The sequence below is a fragment of the Schistocerca nitens genome, unplaced genomic scaffold (assembly GCF_023898315.1).
Source record: "Schistocerca nitens isolate TAMUIC-IGC-003100 unplaced genomic scaffold, iqSchNite1.1 HiC_scaffold_385, whole genome shotgun sequence".
Classification (NCBI taxonomy): domain Eukaryota; kingdom Metazoa; phylum Arthropoda; class Insecta; order Orthoptera; family Acrididae; genus Schistocerca; species Schistocerca nitens.
The window spans coordinates 492,643-504,839 of record NW_026045919.1 but is presented as its reverse complement, the minus strand read 5'-3'; the positions used below and the strand labels follow the sequence as shown (position 1 = coordinate 504,839).

The 12,197-nt window shown below is 49.3% G+C and overlaps 11 non-coding genes across 11 annotated transcripts; all 11 read left to right on the top strand.

Annotated features, from left to right (window-relative positions):
* Positions 1–460: 460 nt before the first annotated feature.
* Positions 461–542, top strand: Trnas-uga (transfer RNA serine (anticodon UGA)). The gene has a single exon. It is a non-coding gene; the product is annotated as a tRNA-Ser (tRNA).
* Positions 543–1,138: 596 nt separating this feature from the next.
* Trnaf-gaa (transfer RNA phenylalanine (anticodon GAA)) lies at positions 1,139–1,211 on the top strand. Its single transcript has one exon. It is a non-coding gene; the product is annotated as a tRNA-Phe (tRNA).
* Positions 1,212–1,950: 739 nt separating this feature from the next.
* Positions 1,951–2,032, top strand: Trnas-cga (transfer RNA serine (anticodon CGA)). Its single transcript has one exon. It is a non-coding gene; the product is annotated as a tRNA-Ser (tRNA).
* A 690-nt stretch (positions 2,033–2,722) lies between these two features.
* Positions 2,723–2,804, top strand: Trnas-uga (transfer RNA serine (anticodon UGA)). The gene has a single exon. It is a non-coding gene; the product is annotated as a tRNA-Ser (tRNA).
* A 596-nt stretch (positions 2,805–3,400) lies between these two features.
* Positions 3,401–3,473, top strand: Trnaf-gaa (transfer RNA phenylalanine (anticodon GAA)). Its single transcript has one exon. It is a non-coding gene; the product is annotated as a tRNA-Phe (tRNA).
* Positions 3,474–4,212: 739 nt separating this feature from the next.
* Trnas-cga (transfer RNA serine (anticodon CGA)) lies at positions 4,213–4,294 on the top strand. Its single transcript has one exon. It is a non-coding gene; the product is annotated as a tRNA-Ser (tRNA).
* Positions 4,295–4,984: 690 nt separating this feature from the next.
* On the top strand, positions 4,985–5,066 carry Trnas-uga (transfer RNA serine (anticodon UGA)). The gene has a single exon. It is a non-coding gene; the product is annotated as a tRNA-Ser (tRNA).
* Positions 5,067–5,662: 596 nt separating this feature from the next.
* Trnaf-gaa (transfer RNA phenylalanine (anticodon GAA)) lies at positions 5,663–5,735 on the top strand. Its single transcript has one exon. It is a non-coding gene; the product is annotated as a tRNA-Phe (tRNA).
* A 739-nt stretch (positions 5,736–6,474) lies between these two features.
* Positions 6,475–6,556, top strand: Trnas-cga (transfer RNA serine (anticodon CGA)). Its single transcript has one exon. It is a non-coding gene; the product is annotated as a tRNA-Ser (tRNA).
* Positions 6,557–7,246: 690 nt separating this feature from the next.
* Trnas-uga (transfer RNA serine (anticodon UGA)) lies at positions 7,247–7,328 on the top strand. Its single transcript has one exon. It is a non-coding gene; the product is annotated as a tRNA-Ser (tRNA).
* A 596-nt stretch (positions 7,329–7,924) lies between these two features.
* Positions 7,925–7,997, top strand: Trnaf-gaa (transfer RNA phenylalanine (anticodon GAA)). The gene has a single exon. It is a non-coding gene; the product is annotated as a tRNA-Phe (tRNA).
* Positions 7,998–12,197: the final 4,200 nt, after the last annotated feature.

Here is a 12,197-nt window from a genome sequence, read left to right as displayed (position 1 = left end):
TTGGACAGAGCGAACATTCATTTCTTTTTAAGAATCGCAATTCAATCATTCGAGTGCGGCAAAAGCAGTGGTGCAGCGTTTCTTTTCTTATGATCTCGCAGCTGCTTGGAAGTATGTCCATCGTTTAAGACGACAGAAAAGTAGCGTCAGCGGTGCGTCAGTGGGAAGTCGGTGAAGTCGCCATTGGAGCCATAAGCCAGCAATTACGACATGCGAATCACTCGGACACCACGCAGCTGTACGATAATGCTCGTGCGTGGGCCCGCATAGCTCAGTCGGCAGAGCGGTAGGTTTTCAATCAAATGGTCCTGGGTTCAAGTCCCTGTCTGGGCGAAAATTATTACATTTTGGAAACGGCCAATGGAAACCTTACAGAAATGAGTGAGGCCACGCCGCTTTCTGCCATCAGATTGCTTCTAAAGATGGCAGTTTCCGTTGTCGGGAGACATTTCCGCCACCAGCAGTCGTGGCCGAGTGGTTAAGGCGTCTGACTTGAAATCAGATTCCCTCTGGGAGCGTAGGTTCGAGTCCTGCCGACTGCGAAAATTTTCTCGCTCTCACAAGATGAACGTTCAGTTGCGTCACTACTAAACACGTGGGTCACCAGCAATGTGCAGTGTTATTTGATCCATGGCGCAGCGTTACAGTCGCGCCCAGAAGCCGCAGCTCATCTCCCCGTCTCACAGCCGCCCACCAGGTGTTAGTACAAGTGTCGCCTCACTGGGCAGTGCAGACGTGTCCATTTTAGCTTGCAGACGATGACGTATAGCCATTCATGAGCTAACGCAAGTCGAATGTTTTACCGCGTGTATCTGCTAGGTACTGCCTCTTATACGGTGGAGAGGCTCACTCCTCCTTGTGTCTCGTTCGCTGCACACGAGTTGCCCCTGGCATCGATATAGCACGGGTTTTCTAGCGCCAGCGTGGCGTCACGTGAATTCAGCGAAGTCAATATTACACGAATCGAGTCGACATGTTTGCTTTTAACGATGATGGAAGCAGAAGAAATGTGTGTGGAACTTCGCTGCATCGGATGCTCGCCTTTCAGCGTCCCTGTGTCTTATCAGACGAAGGTGACTGTGAAAGTGGCAACGAGACAGAGTTCACGAACACATGCAAACTGCAAACCTCAGCGTCAGCCGAAATAGCTCAGTTGGGAGAGCGTTAGACTGAAGATCTAAAGGTCCCTGGTTCGATCCCGGGTTTCGGCACGTATTCATTTTGATGCGACGCCCATGGAATTGCTCTGCGTTTGCGATAATGCAACTACCGCTGACAACAAAAATGACTCTCTCCTGTAGCTGTTCTGGTTGCCTAGTGCATGCCATAAGAGGAACTCACTAGACAACTAACTCCCTTAGAAGCAAAAGAATCAAAAAAGTCCTACCGACTGCGTTTCCTTTTTCTGTCAGGTGGTGAAGAAGGTCTTCAACGGAACCGTGAAATGAGCGAAAACGTGGGAAACATTGCATTCGAAATTCTTGTGAATTTTCCAACTGGCCAGTGAGGGTCGACTAAACACGTAAATTCTCTGCTCCAACGTATGAGCCGTAACGACTGCTGTAATTTGTTGTTGCATCGTGTGTCAGCAGTCTTCGATAGTGTGTTACGAGCTTAGCGCGATAAGTCTGTAGACAGCATTCAGGCGACGTTTTATTAGTAACTGCTCCATGCAGCGATTGCACAACAGTAAAGGACATGAGTGAATGTATCGTGGGGGGTTTCGCAGCCTCGTGCGAGCCCGGACAGCTCAGTCGGTGGAGCATAGGGCTTTTTAACCTAAGGGTCCAGGGTTCAAGTCCCTGTGTCGGCGGAAATTTTAATACTTTGGTAGCGATTCGTCTGGTAGCGGTGGAAACGCTACGGAAAATAATGCAGCTACGCCGTCTTCTGACACCACAGTGCTTGAAACGTTAGCAGTTGCATGTGTCGGCAGAACCCGCGCTAGCGGCAGTCGTGGCCGAGTGGTTAAGGCGTCTGACTCGAAATCAGATTCTCTCTGGGAGCGTAGGTTCGAGTCCTACCGGCTGCGTGCGATTTTGTGTAAAGAGGAGCAAAAATTTTCGCACACACGTGACATGCGTGGGCGAATGCGGGTGCAAACCAGTGACGCCATTCTCAACAAGACGAAAATTTCCGTTTAAGAATACTGAGTTTCGCGACGACCGCTTCTTACTGTGGTTATCGGTTGACCTCGCACTGACGCTGGGACTGCAGAAAGCCGTCGCTGAGATCGTGAGTACACAGATGTGCTTGAAAGTGTTGGACAGAGCGAACATTCATTTCTTTTTAAGAATCGCAATTCAATCATTCGAGTGCGGCAAAAGCAGTGGTGCAGCGTTTCTTTTCTTATGATCTCGCAGCTGCTTGGAAGTATGTCCATCGTTTAAGACGACAGAAAAGTAGCGTCAGCGGTGCGTCAGTGGGAAGTCGGTGAAGTCGCCATTGGAGCCATAAGCCAGCAATTACGACATGCGAATCACTCGGACACCACGCAGCTGTACGATAATGCTCGTGCGCGGGCCCGCATAGCTCAGTCGGCAGAGCGGTAGGTTTTCAATCAAATGGTCCTGGGTTCAAGTCCCTGTCTGGGCGAAAATTATTACATTTTGGAAACGGCCAATGGAAACCTTACAGAAATGAGTGAGGCCACGCCGCTTTCTGCCATCAGATTGCTTCTAAAGATGGCAGTTTCCGTTGTCGGGAGACATTTCCGCCACCAGCAGTCGTGGCCGAGTGGTTAAGGCGTCTGACTTGAAATCAGATTCCCTCTGGGAGCGTAGGTTCGAGTCCTGCCGACTGCGAAAATTTTCTCGCTCTCACAAGATGAACGTTCAGTTGCGTCACTACTAAACACGTGGGTCACCAGCAATGTGCAGTGTTATTTGATCCATGGCGCAGCGTTACAGTCGCGCCCAGAAGCCGCAGCTCATCTCCCCGTCTCACAGCCGCCCACCAGGTGTTAGTACAAGTGTCGCCTCACTGGGCAGTGCAGACGTGTCCATTTTAGCTTGCAGACGATGACGTATAGCCATTCATGAGCTAACGCAAGTCGAATGTTTTACCGCGTGTATCTGCTAGGTACTGCCTCTTATACGGTGGAGAGGCTCACTCCTCCTTGTGTCTCGTTCGCTGCACACGAGTTGCCCCTGGCATCGATATAGCACGGGTTTTCTAGCGCCAGCGTGGCGTCACGTGAATTCAGCGAAGTCAATATTACACGAATCGAGTCGACATGTTTGCTTTTAACGATGATGGAAGCAGAAGAAATGTGTGTGGAACTTCGCTGCATCGGATGCTCGCCTTTCAGCGTCCCTGTGTCTTATCAGACGAAGGTGACTGTGAAAGTGGCAACGAGACAGAGTTCACGAACACATGCAAACTGCAAACCTCAGCGTCAGCCGAAATAGCTCAGTTGGGAGAGCGTTAGACTGAAGATCTAAAGGTCCCTGGTTCGATCCCGGGTTTCGGCACGTATTCATTTTGATGCGACGCCCATGGAATTGCTCTGCGTTTGCGATAATGCAACTACCGCTGACAACAAAAATGACTCTCTCCTGTAGCTGTTCTGGTTGCCTAGTGCATGCCATAAGAGGAACTCACTAGACAACTAACTCCCTTAGAAGCAAAAGAATCAAAAAAGTCCTACCGACTGCGTTTCCTTTTTCTGTCAGGTGGTGAAGAAGGTCTTCAACGGAACCGTGAAATGAGCGAAAACGTGGGAAACATTGCATTCGAAATTCTTGTGAATTTTCCAACTGGCCAGTGAGGGTCGACTAAACACGTAAATTCTCTGCTCCAACGTATGAGCCGTAACGACTGCTGTAATTTGTTGTTGCATCGTGTGTCAGCAGTCTTCGATAGTGTGTTACGAGCTTAGCGCGATAAGTCTGTAGACAGCATTCAGGCGACGTTTTATTAGTAACTGCTCCATGCAGCGATTGCACAACAGTAAAGGACATGAGTGAATGTATCGTGGGGGGTTTCGCAGCCTCGTGCGAGCCCGGACAGCTCAGTCGGTGGAGCATAGGGCTTTTTAACCTAAGGGTCCAGGGTTCAAGTCCCTGTGTCGGCGGAAATTTTAATACTTTGGTAGCGATTCGTCTGGTAGCGGTGGAAACGCTACGGAAAATAATGCAGCTACGCCGTCTTCTGACACCACAGTGCTTGAAACGTTAGCAGTTGCATGTGTCGGCAGAACCCGCGCTAGCGGCAGTCGTGGCCGAGTGGTTAAGGCGTCTGACTCGAAATCAGATTCTCTCTGGGAGCGTAGGTTCGAGTCCTACCGGCTGCGTGCGATTTTGTGTAAAGAGGAGCAAAAATTTTCGCACACACGTGACATGCGTGGGCGAATGCGGGTGCAAACCAGTGACGCCATTCTCAACAAGACGAAAATTTCCGTTTAAGAATACTGAGTTTCGCGACGACCGCTTCTTACTGTGGTTATCGGTTGACCTCGCACTGACGCTGGGACTGCAGAAAGCCGTCGCTGAGATCGTGAGTACACAGATGTGCTTGAAAGTGTTGGACAGAGCGAACATTCATTTCTTTTTAAGAATCGCAATTCAATCATTCGAGTGCGGCAAAAGCAGTGGTGCAGCGTTTCTTTTCTTATGATCTCGCAGCTGCTTGGAAGTATGTCCATCGTTTAAGACGACAGAAAAGTAGCGTCAGCGGTGCGTCAGTGGGAAGTCGGTGAAGTCGCCATTGGAGCCATAAGCCAGCAATTACGACATGCGAATCACTCGGACACCACGCAGCTGTACGATAATGCTCGTGCGTGGGCCCGCATAGCTCAGTCGGCAGAGCGGTAGGTTTTCAATCAAATGGTCCTGGGTTCAAGTCCCTGTCTGGGCGAAAATTATTACATTTTGGAAACGGCCAATGGAAACCTTACAGAAATGAGTGAGGCCACGCCGCTTTCTGCCATCAGATTGCTTCTAAAGATGGCAGTTTCCGTTGTCGGGAGACATTTCCGCCACCAGCAGTCGTGGCCGAGTGGTTAAGGCGTCTGACTTGAAATCAGATTCCCTCTGGGAGCGTAGGTTCGAGTCCTGCCGACTGCGAAAATTTTCTCGCTCTCACAAGATGAACGTTCAGTTGCGTCACTACTAAACACGTGGGTCACCAGCAATGTGCAGTGTTATTTGATCCATGGCGCAGCGTTACAGTCGCGCCCAGAAGCCGCAGCTCATCTCCCCGTCTCACAGCCGCCCACCAGGTGTTAGTACAAGTGTCGCCTCACTGGGCAGTGCAGACGTGTCCATTTTAGCTTGCAGACGATGACGTATAGCCATTCATGAGCTAACGCAAGTCGAATGTTTTACCGCGTGTATCTGCTAGGTACTGCCTCTTATACGGTGGAGAGGCTCACTCCTCCTTGTGTCTCGTTCGCTGCACACGAGTTGCCCCTGGCATCGATATAGCACGGGTTTTCTAGCGCCAGCGTGGCGTCACGTGAATTCAGCGAAGTCAATATTACACGAATCGAGTCGACATGTTTGCTTTTAACGATGATGGAAGCAGAAGAAATGTGTGTGGAACTTCGCTGCATCGGATGCTCGCCTTTCAGCGTCCCTGTGTCTTATCAGACGAAGGTGACTGTGAAAGTGGCAACGAGACAGAGTTCACGAACACATGCAAACTGCAAACCTCAGCGTCAGCCGAAATAGCTCAGTTGGGAGAGCGTTAGACTGAAGATCTAAAGGTCCCTGGTTCGATCCCGGGTTTCGGCACGTATTCATTTTGATGCGACGCCCATGGAATTGCTCTGCGTTTGCGATAATGCAACTACCGCTGACAACAAAAATGACTCTCTCCTGTAGCTGTTCTGGTTGCCTAGTGCATGCCATAAGAGGAACTCACTAGACAACTAACTCCCTTAGAAGCAAAAGAATCAAAAAAGTCCTACCGACTGCGTTTCCTTTTTCTGTCAGGTGGTGAAGAAGGTCTTCAACGGAACCGTGAAATGAGCGAAAACGTGGGAAACATTGCATTCGAAATTCTTGTGAATTTTCCAACTGGCCAGTGAGGGTCGACTAAACACGTAAATTCTCTGCTCCAACGTATGAGCCGTAACGACTGCTGTAATTTGTTGTTGCATCGTGTGTCAGCAGTCTTCGATAGTGTGTTACGAGCTTAGCGCGATAAGTCTGTAGACAGCATTCAGGCGACGTTTTATTAGTAACTGCTCCATGCAGCGATTGCACAACAGTAAAGGACATGAGTGAATGTATCGTGGGGGGTTTCGCAGCCTCGTGCGAGCCCGGACAGCTCAGTCGGTGGAGCATAGGGCTTTTTAACCTAAGGGTCCAGGGTTCAAGTCCCTGTGTCGGCGGAAATTTTAATACTTTGGTAGCGATTCGTCTGGTAGCGGTGGAAACGCTACGGAAAATAATGCAGCTACGCCGTCTTCTGACACCACAGTGCTTGAAACGTTAGCAGTTGCATGTGTCGGCAGAACCCGCGCTAGCGGCAGTCGTGGCCGAGTGGTTAAGGCGTCTGACTCGAAATCAGATTCTCTCTGGGAGCGTAGGTTCGAGTCCTACCGGCTGCGTGCGATTTTGTGTAAAGAGGAGCAAAAATTTTCGCACACACGTGACATGCGTGGGCGAATGCGGGTGCAAACCAGTGACGCCATTCTCAACAAGACGAAAATTTCCGTTTAAGAATACTGAGTTTCGCGACGACCGCTTCTTACTGTGGTTATCGGTTGACCTCGCACTGACGCTGGGACTGCAGAAAGCCGTCGCTGAGATCGTGAGTACACAGATGTGCTTGAAAGTGTTGGACAGAGCGAACATTCATTTCTTTTTAAGAATCGCAATTCAATCATTCGAGTGCGGCAAAAGCAGTGGTGCAGCGTTTCTTTTCTTATGATCTCGCAGCTGCTTGGAAGTATGTCCATCGTTTAAGACGACAGAAAAGTAGCGTCAGCGGTGCGTCAGTGGGAAGTCGGTGAAGTCGCCATTGGAGCCATAAGCCAGCAATTACGACATGCGAATCACTCGGACACCACGCAGCTGTACGATAATGCTCGTGCGCGGGCCCGCATAGCTCAGTCGGCAGAGCGGTAGGTTTTCAATCAAATGGTCCTGGGTTCAAGTCCCTGTCTGGGCGAAAATTATTACATTTTGGAAACGGCCAATGGAAACCTTACAGAAATGAGTGAGGCCACGCCGCTTTCTGCCATCAGATTGCTTCTAAAGATGGCAGTTTCCGTTGTCGGGAGACATTTCCGCCACCAGCAGTCGTGGCCGAGTGGTTAAGGCGTCTGACTTGAAATCAGATTCCCTCTGGGAGCGTAGGTTCGAGTCCTGCCGACTGCGAAAATTTTCTCGCTCTCACAAGATGAACGTTCAGTTGCGTCACTACTAAACACGTGGGTCACCAGCAATGTGCAGTGTTATTTGATCCATGGCGCAGCGTTACAGTCGCGCCCAGAAGCCGCAGCTCATCTCCCCGTCTCACAGCCGCCCACCAGGTGTTAGTACAAGTGTCGCCTCACTGGGCAGTGCAGACGTGTCCATTTTAGCTTGCAGACGATGACGTATAGCCATTCATGAGCTAACGCAAGTCGAATGTTTTACCGCGTGTATCTGCTAGGTACTGCCTCTTATACGGTGGAGAGGCTCACTCCTCCTTGTGTCTCGTTCGCTGCACACGAGTTGCCCCTGGCATCGATATAGCACGGGTTTTCTAGCGCCAGCGTGGCGTCACGTGAATTCAGCGAAGTCAATATTACACGAATCGAGTCGACATGTTTGCTTTTAACGATGATGGAAGCAGAAGAAATGTGTGTGGAACTTCGCTGCATCGGATGCTCGCCTTTCAGCGTCCCTGTGTCTTATCAGACGAAGGTGACTGTGAAAGTGGCAACGAGACAGAGTTCACGAACACATGCAAACTGCAAACCTCAGCGTCAGCCGAAATAGCTCAGTTGGGAGAGCGTTAGACTGAAGATCTAAAGGTCCCTGGTTCGATCCCGGGTTTCGGCACCTATTCATTTTGATGCGACGCCCATGGAATTGCTCTGCGTTTGCGATAATGCAACTACCGCTGACAACAAAAATGACTCTCTCCTGTAGCTGTTCTGGTTGCCTAGTGCATGCCATAAGAGGAACTCACTAGACAACTAACTCCCTTAGAAGCAAAAGAATCAAAAAAGTCCTACCGACTGCGTTTCCTTTTTCTGTCAGGTGGTGAAGAAGGTCTTCAACGGAACCGTGAAATGAGCGAAAACGTGGGAAACATTGCATTCGAAATTCTTGTGAATTTTCCAACTGGCCAGTGAGGGTCGACTAAACACGTAAATTCTCTGCTCCAACGTATGAGCCGTAACGACTGCTGTAATTTGTTGTTGCATCGTGTGTCAGCAGTCTTCGATAGTGTGTTACGAGCTTAGCGCGATAAGTCTGTAGACAGCATTCAGGCGACGTTTTATTAGTAACTGCTCCATGCAGCGATTGCACAACAGTAAAGGACATGAGTGAATGTATCGTGGGGGGTTTCGCAGCCTCGTGCGAGCCCGGACAGCTCAGTCGGTGGAGCATAGGGCTTTTTAACCTAAGGGTCCAGGGTTCAAGTCCCTGTGTCGGCGGAAATTTTAATACTTTGGTAGCGATTCGTCTGGTAGCGGTGGAAACGCTACGGAAAATAATGCAGCTACGCCGTCTTCTGACACCACAGTGCTTGAAACGTTAGCAGTTGCATGTGTCGGCAGAACCCGCGCTAGCGGCAGTCGTGGCCGAGTGGCACGCAGTCAGCCGGCGGACGCGGTCGAGGTCGGACGTGCTGTGCTGCGCGCCGCGCCGTCGCTGTTTACGTGTGGTGAGTCACTGCGCTTGCTTCAGTGTCTACCAGTGTTTTGTGTGATCTGGAAATGAACTCGATTTCGTGATGTCTCAACCGAGTAGGAAAGACACACTGAAGTTTACTTTTGACAGAAACTTTGTCCGACCTAAATCTTTTGAAGTTGAGCAATGGTTAGAAGATGAAGTAAAGATAGGACTTGAGGATATAATCGGGATACATCTTTCGATTGTCAGTAGCACCGTTTTCGTTAAATTAGCTCGATCAGACATGTGTGAGAAAATAGTTGAATCTTGTGGTGGTATCCTAAAATTTAAACATAGCGATGGAAATGTGGGGGAAGTTGTTGTTTCGCATGCCGGCCTAGGAATACGGACTGTTCGACTTTTTGAACTTCCATTTGAAATAACCAGTGAACAGATCAACGCAGTGCTCTGTCCCTACGGTAAAATCATCAGCAATATTGCGGAACGTTGGTCTAGTGCACATAAATTCCCGGTTCTTAATGGGGTGCGGCAATTGAAAATCGAGCTGCAGAAGCACATCCCGTCTTATGTTAACGTATGCGGGTATCGTGCGATAGTAATGTACGATGATCAGCCTCGAACGTGTGCCGCATGCAATTCGACAGGTCACGTGCGTGCCGAATGCGTGCAGAGGCGAGTGGCGCAGCTGCCTGCCGGCGAGGCAGCCAGGCCCCCCGCGATGACAACACTGCCTGTGACGTACGTCGCCGTGGCGCGTGGGCTTTCGGCTACATCCACGGTCACCGAAGTCAGTGAAAATACTGTTGTGCCTGCGCCAGTGACGCAAATGGGGACTGTTGCAACGCCGGAAGAGACCCCACCTAAACCCATAGAAGTATCGCCGTCCGTAGTAGTCACCGAAGAACAGGCATCCGACATGCAAACGGCTGCGCCCCAATCGGCCGCTGCTACTCCACAGGGGGAATCTCCAGCAGGTTCCGATCAAGGCCCACACAATCGTACGTCTCCCAGAAAAACTAAAAAACGGAGAGTTGCCCGCCAGGGTGCGGAACAGATTGCACCGGTTCTGCGCGAAAAGGCTAAACAGATAGGTGAACAACTCAGTGACAAAGCATCTGATAGCACAAACCATGATCATCCCTCAGCCATTTTACCATCAGTCCGTGACAATGTCTCAGATGCTCTCCCTCTGAACCCCGAACAGTCAGCTCAACTCCGAACCGACTGTGATGTCCGCATGGCCAAACTCTATCCTGCTCCAGAGTCGGTAACGACCTCGACACAACCGCCGCCAACTAGTTGGGCGGACGATACAGAATCCACTGCCGAAGTAGACAGTATGGATACTTCCGAAACGGTGACAGCCGTCACTTCAGTCTCCAAAGACGACGATGTTACCGAGAAAGATAACGCCTCGACAGAAACTGCCGCGCAAAAAGAACGCACGACTGATCCCTTTTCAACCGGAGATTATTTTTAACTCTGCCTTTAAAGTGACTGTCAATACATGTTTTTGTTATCTGGAATTGCTTCCAAAGTGCTTCTACGACGTGACTTGTTTTTTCCAGCGTTATTTCTGTTTGATATCGGACTGATTTTAGGTATTGCTCCTGTTTAGTCCACCACTATTCCGCCACAGGCCTATCGACTTGCTACTCTCAATATTAATAAGATACGTAGCGCTCTTAAACTGCAACATTTAAAAGACTTTTTATATGCAGCTGATGTAGACATTTTATTTGTACAAGAAGTAACAGAGATCAGACTTGATTGCATACCAGGTTATAATGTGATCACTAATCCTGGGGCCGGTTGCGAATTAGGTACAGCTTTTATTGTGAAGGAAGGTATCATTCTTACCGACGTCACGAAACTGCCGAACAGTAGGGGCATTGCGGGCACTTTTTATAACAACAGACTAATTAATGTCTATGCCCCATCCGGTTCCAGTAATAGACGTCAAAGAGCAGAATTTTTTAAAGAAGAAATAGTTCCTCTCTTTGGCGTCCGCCACACCAGTGTCATCTTCGGAGGCGACTTTAACTGTGTCATCAGTGCAAAGGACCAGACTCCCAATCTTAACAAATCACTTGAACTGGAACGAATTGTACGAGACTTGCGCTTAGTTGATTCTTGGGAGCTCAAGCATGGGGCAGCACCTGGGTTTACCCATATCACGACCCATTCGGCAAGCCGTCTTGATCGAATTTATGTCACACCCACTTTGAGGAATAACATTCTGCAGTCAGAAGTATGGCCAGTGGCGTTCTCCGATCATGCTGCATACATCTGTACTATAAGTCTAGACCGACAACGGACGTGTCGATACAGGGGCCTGTGGAAATTAAATGTTTCACATCTACAAGACTCGGCGTGTCAAGAAGCCTTCCTCAATACCTGGCGAGAATGTGAGCAACGATTTGCCTCTTATAATTCGGCCATTGATTGGTGGCTGAGGTGCGCCAAACCTAAAATTAGGTGGTGTTTCATGAACTACGCACGGGAAAAGAGCTTTTGGCTTCAAAGGACGATCAATTTCTATTTTCATTGTCTGCGGGAACTGTATATGCTCGGTACTTCGGCTGTCGAGAATTGTCAACGCATTAAGAAAATCCAGGCCAAAATCCTAACCCTAAGGAGGACGCAGCTAGAAGGCTACAAAGTTAGGTCGCGGGTCCAGACTACTGTACACCAAGAACTCACCTCAGTCTACCATATGATCCAAGAAAGTAAGAAAGGGTCCCGTAAAATACTGACGGAGTTAATTGCTGAGGATGGCGCAACGCTGACTACGCACAACGAGATTAAAGCGGCGGTGCTCAACTACTTCACCACCTTGATGTCAAATAAAGAAGTAAACGTGCAAGCGCAGGATGCTCTTTTGAATAATTTGCGCAACAGAGTCAGTCTCGTGGACGCGGAAAAGCTATTAGACGTGGCGACCGAAGAAGACGTGGAATATGTACTCTGGAAAAGTGCTAAGAATAAATCCCCCGGACCTGACGGAATTCCCGCCGAATTCTATCAACAATTCTGGAACACCATAAAGGCGAAAATCACTTGCATCTGTAACGAACTTCTAGACCACAACAACGTGATCCCCGCCAGCTTCTGTGAAGGCATAATCGTTCTAATTAAAAAAACCTCAGGCAGTGCAAACGTAAAAAATCTAAGACCGATAACGCTGCTCAACAGCGACTATAAAATATTTGCGAGACTTTTGGCCCAAAGGCTTAAATCTACAATGACCAGTATCATTGGCCCTTACCAGACCAGCGTGGGCAAGGATCGGAAAATTCAACAGACTTTGTGCGACTACCGTGATTTAATCTCTATTGCGGAAGTCTGTAAGCTGAAATGTGCCATCATGTCCTTGGACTTCGACAAAGCCTTTGACAG